The sequence below is a fragment of the Rhinolophus ferrumequinum genome, chromosome 15 (genome assembly GCF_004115265.2).
Source record: "Rhinolophus ferrumequinum isolate MPI-CBG mRhiFer1 chromosome 15, mRhiFer1_v1.p, whole genome shotgun sequence".
In the NCBI taxonomy this organism is placed as follows: Eukaryota; Metazoa; Chordata; class Mammalia; order Chiroptera; family Rhinolophidae; genus Rhinolophus; species Rhinolophus ferrumequinum.
The window spans coordinates 44,048,160-44,060,936 of NC_046298.1; positions in this window are offsets into that span (position 1 = coordinate 44,048,160).

Here is a 12,777-nt window from a genome sequence, read left to right on the forward strand (position 1 = left end):
GAATTGGGGATACACTGAGCGGCCCCTGTGGCTGAAGGGCAAAGAACTTGGTGGAGGCAGAGGCTTATGGGAAGTGTCCCAACCCTGAGACTTGTGGGAAATGTAGTCCTGGTTCATCCAGAAGGGAGCAGGGTTAAGTATCTCCCCGGGAGGAAGCAGCGGCTGGTTGAGGGTAGTTGGAGCGGGGGCGGGCGTGGTGTCCGCTGCCACGGTCTTTGGAAATGATATGGGCGGAATTCTTGAGTTATAGGGAACGGCATAGGCGGGATTGCAGTGCTAACTCTGTCCCTGGCTCGCTCTTTTATCGTTATTCACTCAACTTTTATTAAACGTCTACTATGAGCTAAGCCATGCCCTGTGCCAGAACCTGGGGGTGCAGCAGGGAACAAATCAAACGCGTTCCCTGCCTTTCCTGAGTTGGGGGTGAGGGTGACACAGGGGCTCGCCGAAGGTCCACTAGAGTTTTTCAAACTATGAGCAGTGAGTCATTTACCGAGGTGTGACTTCAAACCTGTGGGTTACGACCAGATATATATATATATATATTTTGAATAGTAAAATAGAATAAGCTTGAACATAGCAGAATGCATGCTGACTGTAAGGGAAATGTCCGTGTATGGGAACTTTTATTTCTGATAGGTCCTTTATTCAAAACCCTGGGGGCCAGATGTGTTTTGGATTTGGGAATTTTTAGATTTTAATAAGGCCGTAGGAACATATACTGTATATTCTGAGTAGCCCTCTAGTGTTTTGGGGCAGCCTGGCTGGCATCCAACACTTTAATATTTCTGTGGTGCAATCTATGGACGGCAGATAAATCATTTAAGGCTGAGTGTCTGTTTAGGTCAAGTTCCACCTCCAAACTTATGATAAAACTTTTTGTTTTAGGAGCTTTATTGATTTCACAACTGTGGATCTGTCTGTCAGAGGGTTTTCAAAATGTGGTTCAGGATCCCCGTAGGGGTCCCCAAGACTTTGTCAGGGGATCTGAGAGATCAAAACTATGTTCATACTAACACTGAGATGTTACCTGCTTTTTTCACTCTCATTCTCTCATGAGTGTATGCTGGAATTTTCCAGAAGCTGCACAGCATGCAGTATGGTGACTAACACAGAAACAGCTACAAGGATCCAGCTGTCTTCTGTTGAGCCAGACATTAAAGAGATTTGCAAAATGGTAAGAACAATGCCATGCCTCTCACCGAATTTTTTTGTTTGGAAAAATTATTTTTATTAAAATAGGCTTAAATGTTAAATGCAATTGGCTTATTGTTATTCTAAAATATATTAATAACCAAGTATTTTTAAATGTATCAGTTTTAATTTCTAATGTGGTAAATTTTTATAGGCATAACCCACATAAATAATAGATAGCCCTTTAAGGTCCTTAATAATTTTGAAAGTATAAAGATTTGAGAACTGCTGTTTGTGTCTATGTATGTCCTCATCACAACATATACCGGGGGTGCCAAAAAAATATATACAAGTGGACACTTTGGTCAACGTTGCTCAAGCAGTAGTTCGCCGTAATCATAAGTGTCTGGACGCTGATGGGAACCACTTTGAGCACCTCTTGTAATTGCAGAAGTCAAATGTGACTTATATTCATCTTTTGTTATTGGTACATATTGAGTATTACAATTTTATTAGTTTTTTCCTTTCTTAAAATGTGTATACTATTTTTGGCTATATATATATATATATATATATATATATATATATATATATATATATATATATATATAACCGGAAATACTATCTGAGAGAAAGTGACATGTAACTGAGGCTTCTTGGGAATCAGCCAGAGAAAAAGAGGGAACAATGACAAGGGTGTGTTTGGGCAGAGGGAACTGCACGTGCAAAGAGGAAGGTAGGAGGTGGCCGTTGAGGGGGTGAAATGAGAAGAAATATTTAGTTTGCTCTCATTGCAGGCCAGGCACTGATACTCACCCACCCTTACAGAGCCATGCCTGAGGTGGGGGTAGCCATTGGGCAAACCGTCACACAAATAGACATGCAACTTCAAATGATGCTAAACGCAACGAGGGAGAAGATAGGGGTGTGTGATTTAGGCTGTGGAGGAGTCAGGTGGAGTCTATTTTAAGAAAGTGACAGTAAAGTCCAGGTCTGAGAGGGAAAGAAAGAGGTAGGGGGAGAGCAGGGCAAAGAGTACAGGGGCCGAGGGAACAGTGCTAGGGGTGGCTCTGAGGTTGGACAGCTGTTGTGGCTGTGTCTGAACGGGTAAGGAAGCAGGGACATGAGTAATGTCAGAGAGGTGAGCAGGGGTCGGCTCAGTGGGCCATATGGTGAGGAGTTTGGGTGTATTGTCAACCAACGAACTATTTAAGAGTTTTGAACTGAGGAGGAACAGGATTTGACCTCAGTGCCAATAGGCTCCCTCTGCCTGTGGTGTGGGGAAAGACTGAGGGTGGAAGCCAGGAGCCCAGGGACAAGGTGACTTCAATGGTCCAGATGAGAGATGGTGGCAGCTCAAGCGGGCTACTGGCAGTGGAGGCAGAGAGGAGCAAATAGCTTCAGGATAATAACAAGTGTCAGGGAGGATGTGGAGAACTCGGAACCCTTGGACTTTGCTGGTGGGAACAGTGGAGTCCCTTTCAAAAACAGTATAACAGGAAGGCAGTGTTTGGAGGTGTTAACCCTCTGCCTTCTCAGACCACTGGTGCTCTTATAACAAACACTTATTATATGACACACAAAAAACAAAAACAAAAAAAACCAACAGCCTGGCAGTTCCTCAAGAAGTTAGACACAGAGTTACCAGTTGGCCCAGCAATTCCACTCCTAGGTATTTACCCAAGAGAAATGATAACACGTATCCGCACAAATATTAGTGCATGAAAGTTCATAGCAGCATTATTCATAAACAAAATATAGAAGCCACCCAAATATCCATCAGCTGATGAATGGATAACTAAACGTGGTGTATCCAGACAACAAAATATAGAAGCCACCCAAATATCCATCAGCTGATGAATGGATAACTAAACATGGTGTATCCAAACAACAGAATATTCAGCCACAAAAGGGAATGAATTCATGATAGATACTACAACATGCATGAATCTTGAAAACATTTTGCTACGTGAGAGAAGCCAGACACAAAAGGCCACAGATTATACGAGGTATGATTAAAAAATACAGTGAATACTGCTGCTGAGTGCCATCAGGTGATATTGTGTTTTTTGACCTTGATGGAATTGTGCAAGCTGAGTTTGTACTCAGGAACACTATGGTGAGCTCTGAATATTATAAGGGCTTATTAAAGCGTTTAAGAAATGATGTGCATAAAAAAAATGGCTTGAGAAATGGGCAAACGGTTTCATCCTCCATCATGACAATGTTCCGTGTCACACATCGCTTCTGGTACGGCAATTTCTGTCAAATAAAAACATTACGGTGTGTCCTCATCTACTTTATTCACCAGATTTGGTACCGTGTGATTTCTGGCACTTCCCCAAAGTCAAAATGACCATGAAAGGTACATGTTTTGAATTGATTCAGGACATCGAGGCAGACACAACAGCCCAACTACAGACACTCACGAAAGAGGACTTCCAGAACTGCTTCAGAAAGTGGCAAGAATGATAGGATAAGTGTGTTCAAAGTGAGGGGAGTATTTTGAGGGGGATTAATGGCAATGCGTCTTTTACTGTAATAGATTTTTCTAAATTTAAACATTCACCGTATTTTTTTTATCATACCTCGTAGGATCCCATTTATAGGAAATGTCCCAAATTGGCAAATCAGACAGAAAGCAGATTAGTGGTTGCCTTGGGATGGGGGCAGCTAAAGGATTTCTCACAAAGGAGATGAAAATGTTCTAAAATTGATTGTGGTGATGGTTGCACAACTTAGTGAATATATTAAAAACCACTGAACTGTACACTGAAATAGGTGAATTGTACGGTGTGTAAAGTCTATCTCAGTAAAGCCACTGAAAATTTGCTTCAAGCTATGTTTTGGCAGGAGACTGTACCAATCTTGGTGATGGTTTGGGCATGGGGGCTGAGGGAGACAGAAGTGTCTAGAAGGCTTATGAGGGTGGATTAGACAACTGAATACACAGAAGGTCCTTCTGCCAATGACACAGGAAGTGCTGCATAAATGTCAATTATTATTGCTATTATTATGGTGATCCTGTTGAAACTGGAATCAGGTCCCATTGCTCCTTTGCTCAGAACCCTTCCATGGCTCTCATCTCACTCAAAGTAAAAGTAATGTCCTCACTGTGGCCGCCAAGACCTTGTAAGATTGCTGCCCCTCCCCCCTCCACGTCATTTCTTCTCTGAACCTCAGCTCCTACCCTCTCTAACCCCCTATTCACAAGCTCTGGCCGTTCTGGCCTCCAAGTTCCTCCCATATTCTAAGCATGGTCCTACCTCAGGGCCTTTGCACTGGCTGTTCCCTCCTCAATAGCCACGTGGCTCCTTGCTCACCTCTTTTACATCAAAGCTCAAATGTCACCTCCTCAGCGAAGCCCTCCCTGATTACCTTGTTAATAACTGCATCTCACATAATAGTCCCCATCTCACATATGAAATCTCTCTCTTTTCTCGGTATCACCGTGTGATCCATTAGATCTTTCACTTCCTTGTTTTGGTTATTGTTGTCTCTCTCAGTAAAGCCCCAAAAGGACCCAGATCTATTTGGTTCTCCTGTTCCCTGCTGTCTTCCCAGTGCCTTCTAGAGTTCCTGGCACAATAACTATTTGCTGAATGAAGGAAAGAATTCGTGGCCATTTCCTGTTGATGCCTTCACTGCTGGATTAAAGCCACGGCCCCTCCCTGGTCATTTAAGTGTTGCCCACTTGGCACAAGTTCCAGCAGATGGACCCTGACCACCCATTTGGGAGAAGCAGAAGAGCAGGATGTTGTGGGGATGCAAGAGGACATGCCATGTTGAGCCAGGGTCGCTTACAGAGAAGCTTCTGTAGAAGGTGATATTTGGGCTTAGCTGTGATGAGAGCAGGGGCGAGGCTGAGGATCGGGGTGGTTAGTGGAATAGGGAATGCATTCCAGGCCAGGAGGGATGGAGTACACAAAGGCCTGGAGGTGTGAAACAGCTTGGAAGATTTAGGCAACTTCCACCTGCCCCACCTACTGCCTCCCCAGCTCAGTGGCTCAGGCCCAAAACCTCAGAGTAGTTGTTGACTCCTGTCTTGTTCTCACACCTCCACATCCCTCTGTCAGCTTTCAAAATATTCCCAGAGCTTGACCACCTCTTATCACCTCTGCTCCCACCATCACTGTTTGCTTGGACTGGTGCGGTAGCTTCCTTCTCTGTCTCTTCTTGCCATGGCAGCCAGGAAAGCCTGTTAACAACTAAGTCAAGTCACAGCCCTTATCTGCTCTCAACTCTCCTACAGCATCCATCTCACTCAGAGTAAAAGTCCAAGTCCTTCCCACGGCCCACAAGACCCTAAATGGTCTGCTGCTTAATATTCCTCTGCCCTTATCTCTGGCCCTCTCCCCCTGGCTCATCCCCCTCCAGTCATACAGGCTTTGTTCCTGTTCCTTGAACACACTGCGTAAGGAGGAAGCTGCCCAGGGCCTTTGCACCACCTGTCTTCCTCTAGGGAAAGCCCTTTCCCCAGATCTCCACCTGTCTGATCTCCTTGCTACAGCCAGGCCTCTGCTCCTGTGTGGCCTTCCCAGAGCAGCCTTCCCTGGCCACCAAAGCTGCAGCCCCAACTTTTGCCTTCCCCAGGCCCTTAGTCCATTTCGTTTTACTTTATTGCATTCAGCTGTACCTGACATCGTGCTGCACATGTGCTTATGGAGCCCTTGAGGGCAGGATCTTTGCCTGCCTTGTTCCTGGGTGTCTGCACATAGAAGGTGCTGAGGAATCGTGTGTTTAGTGATTGGAGGAGAGAGGCTGGGGTGACAGGGGCATTGCGCAGGGGTGAGATTACCAGAAGGCTCTGAGCATCTACTTGGGGGTGGGGCCTTGACGGGGTGAGCAGTGGGGCACACAGCCTCCCCCTCCTCCTTTATAAAATCAAAGAGCCACTGGAGTATGAAGGGCTCAGGAAGGAAAATTTCATGAGCCTGGGATGCTGCTTCAAACCTCATTCATTCATTCATTCATTCACTCATTCATTCACCACTCAACAAATAAACAGGCCTCCATCCTGGCAGACTAGTTGGCATGGACATAAAGAAGGAAGCAGCAAGGCCCACCATATTAATAACAATATTTTACTTCACTGTTAATGGGGGTATAATTTACATACAGTCACACGCACAGATCTTACAAGGACAGGTTGATGGTCTTGACAAATGCATATGCCTATGCAAGCACCACCCCAATTAAGACAGAGAACATTTCTGTTCTCCAGAAAGGTCCTTTGCACCCCTTCCCAGTCCACCCCCATCCCCAGGCAACCATCAATCTGCATTCCTTCACTATGGATTACTGTAGCCCGTTCTAGAACTTGGTGTGAATGGAATCATACAGTCAGTGTCTTTGGAGTTTGACTCCATTTGCACAGATGCTGATTTTGAGATACATCTGTACTGTTTAGTGTATCAATAGTAGTGTGTTCCTTTTTATTGCTGAGGTGCATTCCATTGTATGGCTGGACCATATTTTGTTCATCCATCTCCTGTTGGGTCTTCTTCAATTTGGGGTGATTACCCATAAAGCTTCTGTGAACACCTGTGTATAAAATAGATCTAAACTTTCATGGCTCTTGTGTAAATACGTGGGAGTGGGATTGCTGAATTGGAGGGTAGGGATATGTCTAACTTGATAAGAAAAGTAGCAGCATTTTTTGAGTGTTTATACTATGATGACCACTTACCAGGCATCATGTGTTGTCATAACAACCCTCAGAGGCAGATATTATTATTATTATCAGCTCATTGTATAGAAAAGAAAACAGAGGCTCAGAGGGGTTACAATCCTTGCCTGTGTCCACAAATGCAGGAAGTGAGAGGGCTGGGACTTGAGCTCAGGCCGGTAGGCAGTGTGCCCAAGGGCTGTGCCACCAAATCCAGATCTTTCACTGGATTTTATTATCTAGAGGGCAAGAGACATTTGTGCAAACCTTTTACTGAATTGGAGGCAACATCTCTGCCACCAGAGCCATCTCTGTCCTTCGTTTACTTATTTGTCTTTGATCAGCATTTACATAAAAGCCACAAAAATTGGAAACTGCCTCAATGTTCATCAGTAGGGAGTGGATTAATAAATAGGGTGCATCCATCCTGCAAAATATAACTGTCAAAAAGAATGACAAAGAGCCATGGACCGGCAGAGAAAGAGCTCTAAGATGTATTGTTGACTGAAAAAAGCAAGTTCCGGGTTAATAAGTACAGTGTGATAGCATTTATAAAAGAAAAAAAATAGCAGTAACAATCCAAAGCTGCTTTCTGAGGCAAATACATACATGTATGTAGGCTCTGAAAAAGGTATGCAAAGATATAAAACAAACTTATAGCAGCAAAAAATAAGAGTGGGCATGAAATGTGAAGTCCATATCATTTGAATTTTTTAATATTCTGGTTATAGGCAACACACTTAATTTTTTCCAGCTTTATTGAGGTATAATTTGTATAAAAAACACTGTACATAATATATACAATTTGGTTTGTTTGGACATATGTATGCACTTATGTTGCTATCTCTACAATCCAGGTAATAAATATACCCATCACCTCCGAACCTTTCCTAGTGGTGTCCGTGTGTGTGTGTGTGTGTGTGTGTGTGTGTGTGTGTGTAGTGTTTTTGGGTTTTGGTCTTCGTGGTAAGAACACTTAACACAATATCTACACTCTTATCAAAATTTTAAGTACACAATACCATATTGTTAACTGTAGGCACTATTTGCACAGTATGTCTCTGGAACTTTTTAAAGAAGAAAGTGTTCATCCTATTGTGTCTCTCTACATTTTTGGTTGTTAATTTAAAAACTTAGATAATGCTAAGGATGCAAATGAAAGTTTGAACCAATATTGTGGATACACAGAGGTGGAAGCAAATGTTTCTACTGGGGCAGGGGTTGTGAGTCACTAACGTAAGCAAAGGAGATGACTTTGAGGAGCCAGGAGTTTGCCAGGTAGATAAGAGGGCAGAAGGGAGGGCTTCGGGGTCCGTACACTTGCATAAGGAAAAAAAATCACGTCCTTCTTTTCACTAACCTCCAACTGAAATCTGGCATTTCATTCCATTTTTGTGGATGACTATACTTCCCAAATATGACCTCAACCATATCTCCCATTCCACATGCTCTTCCGCCACTTCCCCATTGGGAGATGAACTCTGTATCTCTATTTCTTGAATCTGGGCGACTGCCTTGGACAATGGCTTTCGATGGAAGTGATGCTATGTGAGTTCTGAGGCTATGTCATAAAAATGCCACGCACTTCTGCCTTGTTCTCTTAGAACAAACTCTCTTAGAACTCAGCCTCCATGCTGTGAGGAAGCCCAAGAGTCCACGGGAAAGCTCCCATAGAGAGGGAGCCCCCAGCCCCCAGCCCCAGCTGAGCAGTTAGTCCCCAGCCAGCACCAACTTGCCAGCCATGTGAGTGAGCCATCTTGAAGGTGGGTCCCCTGGCTCCCAGAGGAGCCACCTCTGATATTGCCTCATGGATCAAAGAAGAGCTGTCTCCACCAAGCTCTGCCTAAATTACAGATTCAAGAGCAAAATAAATGATTGCTATTGATTTAAGCCATCAAGTTTTGCGGTGGTTTGTTACACTGCAGTGGCTCAGTCATACAATTACAGATATAACGTGGGTAACAAAGCATAATAGCATTAACAATACCTGTGACTTTGTTTATTCTGGAGTCTATTCTTCTAGAGATAGGAATCACAGATATTTCCAAATCGTGTCACAGTAGTTGCAGATATTTGAAATATTGTTCACCCTCCTCACCACTTTGAAATTACATTAGTCACTGCTGCTAATGCTAATTTTTATTGTTTAATGTTAATAAAGAAGTATATATATATATCAAAAATGCATGTTTTAAATATTTTGATAACTGTGTTTTAGTTGGTTTCATTATCCTACACATTTTCTTGTATGCATTTAAACATTATTTCAGAAGGTATCACCAAAAGTATAATTGTCGAAAAGCAGTTAAAAACACAACCCATACAGTAACATACAGTAAGCACGTGACAAAGATTGACGTAACACGTTAATGAGAGAACCATAAGAATGACAGACTTGCTCAAGGGAGGACATGAGAAACTAATGGATAGATATATAGTCAGTGAAAGAGAGAAGTCCAGAATGAGATGATGCAGTTAGAGACAGAAACAGCTAATGCCCTTTGGGAAATAACTTTTGGGTCTGTCTTTGTACTTGCAAAACAGTCGTTTCAATTAATTGATTTTAAACAAGTTAACACCTGACTTTACAGAGTGGGGACCCTTAATTAAGAAAAAAGTAAGTCAAAGGAAACATAAAATAGTAGGTCAAACATTCCCCTAGAGTAGGAATTGGCATGTTGCCTTCTGCTAGATAAATCCGGACCGCTGCCTACTTTTATAAATAAAGTTTTATTGGAACACAGTCATGCCCATTCATTTATATGTTGTCTGTAGCTCTTTCTGCACCACCGCAGCAGAGGTGAGTTGTTATGACATAGACCATACGGCTGCAAAGCCTAAAATATTTATCTGGTCCTTCACAGACAAAAATTTGCCTGCCTATGCCTAGAGTGTCAGGGGACCATTAAGTGTGCTTGTCCTTGTCCTGCACTGTCCAATATGGCAGCCCTCATTTACTTAGTTAAATTTAATTGTATAAGAGACTACACAAAGATGTGAACATTAGGCTGTGGGGATTATTGGGGCCGTTTTGGAGGCTGCCTGCTGCAATATGGGAGCAATCTCACACGAGAGTAAAATAACTAATAACATCTAGCCCCCTTTGTCTGTGACACTAGACTTAGCTTTCAAAGCAGAAGCTGAAATGTTCCCCACTGGCCGATGACATTCCTCACAGCCCCTAGGGGACCATACTGCTCTGTTCCCTGTGACCTTGCTGCCCTTTATGCATCCATCCAGTTGTCCCCATGTCACCTTCTGGCTTTGTGCTTGCATGTCTGCACAACTGCTATCAGTTTAAGTGAGACAAAGAGTCTGCACTCCATGAATGCAGAGACTAAAAAGCCGTGGGTTTTATTAGACCTTTAGTATAAAGGGAAACGAGGAGTGGGCGTGCTAACGAACCTCTGTGGGTTTCACAAAGGCATTTCATAAGTACGCCTTTTAGGAATTCAGAGCTGGCAGTTAAAATGTGATTACCAGAGATGAGAAGTCATGGCCGTGGTAACTTGGCGGGGAGTGTGCAGAGCATAAGCACCTGGGTTTTGTTTTGTTTTTAAATCTGGGTGCTGGATAATTGGAGTGTCCATTTAAAATGAATACATCAAGGTGTCTGCTTGTGAAATGTATTCTCATGTATGCATATATACTCAGACACTGGAGTCTAATACAAACTTTAAAAACTGTTATTGCCAAGGAAGCAAATTATCACATAAAATAACTAATGTCTCAGGCTTTTTAGAAACAGAGTTGTCTGGTGGTTAAGAACCTGGGCATTTGAATCCCAGTTAGGCAATCAAGGCTGTGTGACTTTGGGCAAGTTACTTAACCTGTCTGATCCTCAATTTATACATCTATGAAATGACGATACTATCTACTGGACAAAATTGCCTGAGATCAAAGCGCGTAGAGCACTTAGTAGAATATTTGTCACAGAACAGATGTTCAATACATGATACTACTATTATTCCTACCATAGATGCGATAAATGGGGAAAAAAGTAGAAAATGCAGCACTACTATACCGATAAAAAAGGAGCAAAGGATATGAACACATAAGTCCCAAGAGTTGTGGGAAAACATTTATCTTCATTATTAAATCTCTTTTTTTTTTTTTGGAAGGGGAACAGGACTTTATTGGGGAACAGTGTGTACTTCCAGGCCTGTTTTCCAAGTCAAGTTGTTGTCCTTTCAATCTTAGTTGTGGAGGGTGCCGTTCAGCTTCAAGTTGTTGTCCTTTCAGTCTTAGTTGTGTCAGGCGCAGCTCAGCAACAGGTCCAGTTGCCGTTTCTAGTTGCTGGGGGCACAGCCCATCATCCCCTGCGGGAGTTGAATCGGAAACCTTATGGTCGAGAGGAGGCACTCCAACCAACTGAGCCATCCGGGAGCTCAGCGGCAGCTCAGCCCAAGGTGCCGTGTTCAATCTTAGTTGCAGGGGGCGGAGCCCACCATCCCTTGTGGGACTCGAGGAGTTGAACCGGCAACCTTGTGGTTGAGAGCCCACTGGCCCATGTGGGAATCGAACCGGCAGCCTTCGGAGTCAGGAGCATTGAGCTCTAACCGCCTGAGCCACCGGGCAGGCCCTTCATTATTAAATCTCTTAATAGGACATGTATTAAATGATCTGTTCAGGATATTTATTTACTTGTTTATTGTCCATCTCCTGTCCCCTCGCCCACTAGAACATGAGCTTCCCAAGGTTGAGAGTTTCTGTCTATTCTTGTCCATTGCTTCATCTCCAGTGTCTAGAACAGTGGTGGCCATGTAGCAGGTGCTCAATAAATATTTATTCTCAGTTAATGAATATATAAATAAAAATGAGTTTCAACTTTTCACCGACCTTCTTTTCACAACGCTCTAATACAATGATGAAATTCAGTAATAGTGAGGATGTGATGAGACCAACCCTGTTGTACTATGCTTATTGTGAATGAGTGGAAGTTATTTTAACACTCATTTTAACCTAAAAACTGACTTGATACTTGTATCCAGGAATTCTACTTCCGGGACTCTGTTTGAAGGAAATAACATAAGATCTGCACAAAAGTTTATGCACAAAGATTTTCTCTATTGAGTTATTTGTAATAGTAAAAGAAAAAAACAAAATTGGGTATAACAAATATTTATAATAGCAAACTTTATATATTTATAATCATAAGCTTTAGAGAAAAGGCGCTGAAATTATGGAATAGTGACATTAGGGAATGTCATGCAATCATTTAAAATGTAACAGGGAAAATGTTTTTATGCTATATTATTAAGTGAAAATAAGCAGGATGCAGAAGTGCTGTGTAATGTACTCTCAACAAGAAACTGAAGAAAACTATTCATATTTTTTAAATTTTTAGAAAGACCTAGAGCAAATAATGGTGGCGGAACCACCAGTGGTTTTTCTTTTTGTCTTTTGCTTTCCTGTAGATTCTCTCTACACCACATGGATGTGATTTGGGGGTACGCACAAAGAAAATCATTTGCAGACTGAAGTATTTCTTCCTCTGACCAGACAGGGACTCAGCTCTGGAGATGATGGAACCGAACCAGAATGCAGAAATGGCACTGGGCACACACATAATTATCCCAGTGAAAACTTGGACATGAACCAAATGTCCAACAACAGGGAACTGAGGAAGTAAATTATAATGCAGCCACTATACTCTTAGGCGGGCATTAAAAGTTATGTTGAACGAAGATCTGGAAGCATCACGGCAAATGGTTATTTGTGCCTAAAATCATGTATAAAACAGCAAGATATAAGATGGCATTTGCACTATCATACTTTCCATGTTTGAGGAGGGTATATGGGCCACATATGCCCTGGCTTCTGCTCTGCCAATGACTCTATAATCTTGGGAAACTGAGGCAAGACTAGGACTGTGTCTCTCTTTAGGTTTCAGGACTGGAGTCCCTCGACCCTAGCTCAGAGGGGTAGTAGGTAAGGGGACAGGGCCACAGATGCCAGAGGCTGGGAGCATCAGA